The sequence below is a fragment of the Haplochromis burtoni genome, unplaced genomic scaffold (assembly GCF_018398535.1).
Source record: "Haplochromis burtoni strain Fernald_Lab_line unplaced genomic scaffold, NCSU_Asbu1 Contig_116, whole genome shotgun sequence".
NCBI lineage: Eukaryota > Metazoa > Chordata > Actinopteri > Cichliformes > Cichlidae > Haplochromis > Haplochromis burtoni.
This window is the reverse complement of record NW_024582477.1, coordinates 1,587,686-1,589,640: the sequence shown is the minus strand read 5'-3', so window position 1 is coordinate 1,589,640 and position 1,955 is coordinate 1,587,686.

Genomic DNA, 1,955 nt, shown 5'->3' with positions numbered 1-1,955 from the left:
AAAAATATGGGTGTGTGTGGTTGGAGGATGTGTTTGTGCGGGGGGGCCTAGCAAACAAAATTTGGGAACCACTGCCCCGGGGTGAGGTGATCTCTCTCCTTTCATTTTAAACAGCTCTATGTCATAAAAGAACATGTTTACAGCTTTTATTTTAAATTGCTGACATCTTAGTAACAGGCCTAATTCTCTTTTACTACACTTCCACTGAAACCTGTGGCATCTCTGGATTTGATGTAATGTCTGTGTCCTATTAACAATGGCTTGAGCTTGTCAAGGTGAGAAACCAACAACAGCATGCCTGTTGGGTCTGGGTCTCAATAAATAATTGATTTATACTACCATGCTTAATTGTTTCACGTGTTAAAAAATGTGCAAAGTGTAAGATGTTTCTCACACACACACACACACACACACACACATATATAAACAAAATATAGTTTTTGTTAGCTACTTTTAGTTACTTCCAGTTCTAGCGAACTATACTAACCCTCGCTCACGACCACGATACAAAACATTGTAACTTGTGCTTCAGTTCTCCTTTCATGAGGCTTCTCTTTGTGTTATAAGTTGTTGCATTTCATTAAATCCTGATCCACAGTTTCTGTTCAGGTGCTCGCAAACTACTGCCAACACATAACTGAGTGCACACAGACCTATAGAGAGAAACGTGCCTCGAAAGTGTTACGAGACTGGTGCGGTATTTATGCACAATTTTTCAAGTTCAGCTTCACGAATCAGATAGTTTACTCCTTGAAAAAACGTACAAATGTCTAAAACAGGTAAAATCACTCTCACTTCCTCACTTTTTTTGTTTGTTTGTTTTGCTTTCAAAAGTCAGTGCACATCTGCAGATAGAGGGATCACCGTGGTTGTGCATCACTCTCAGTCGCCCTCTGGAGTGAGTGTATGCCAACTAATCTCTGTATATTTTAAATATAGATATAATCCATGTAATGTGGAATAAGACGTTGATGCTAATCTTACCATTCTCTGGTAATAGCAGGCTAACACTAATGTTAGCTAATGACTAATCCTGAATAATTCACGAAGTCGTAGCAGTTTATTTAAACCATATATTCCCTTACTAGGCTACTGTGTAATGCCTTTAGTTGTTAAATCTATGTTTTCTGTTGGAGAGGTGTCTTATTCTGTTTTTTTAAGATAAACGAAATGCCTACTTTAAAAACATACATTAAAAGGAGGAGGAAGAGGAAGCTCAGATGTCCCGGTTTTACACTGGGACATGAAGGCAGCCTACGTTTGTGGATCTGTGCAAAGCTGGCAGTCTGAAATTCTCAAAACCAGATGTGGCGATCCGTGCGCACATATTTAAGGTTTTGTAAGGCAGCCAGATGAATGTGAGACATTTACATGTACAGAAAGTTTTTGGAAGAGAAAATCCTCAGATTTCTGAAGCTAAACTCTAATTGCTTTGTAAATGTGTGTGCACTGGATTTGGACCATCTATTTTTTTGTGCAATTTTATGCAAATCATTTGGTTGGATTTTCATGCCTGGCTTCAATCGAGTGGGATTCAAATTACCCCATTTACCTTAAATATGATATTGTTTGGTGTGTTTCTGAAGGAAAAGAAAGCCAATTATGGTGTTAATGTTTTATTAATCTTGTGTAAGCAATATATACACAAATGTCATTATTTTAAGAGCAAACCAACCCTACTTCACTTAACTTAACTAAGTTTAACTTATATTAAAACTGTGTCTACAGCCAAGCACTGTTTTAATGTCTTTATATTTTAATCCAAGCTCATAATAAAAATCTATGACTCTCTCACAAAAAAAAAAAATGCACACAAATCACTGCACACTGGAAATCTTAGTTTACACTTTGTAAGACCTTTCTCTCCATATAGACCCAGTCTTTACTGTTATTGCCACACTTCTTCCTTTTGACATGTGTTTGAGTGTTGGCTGTAAAATGGAGCCTGTCTTTGT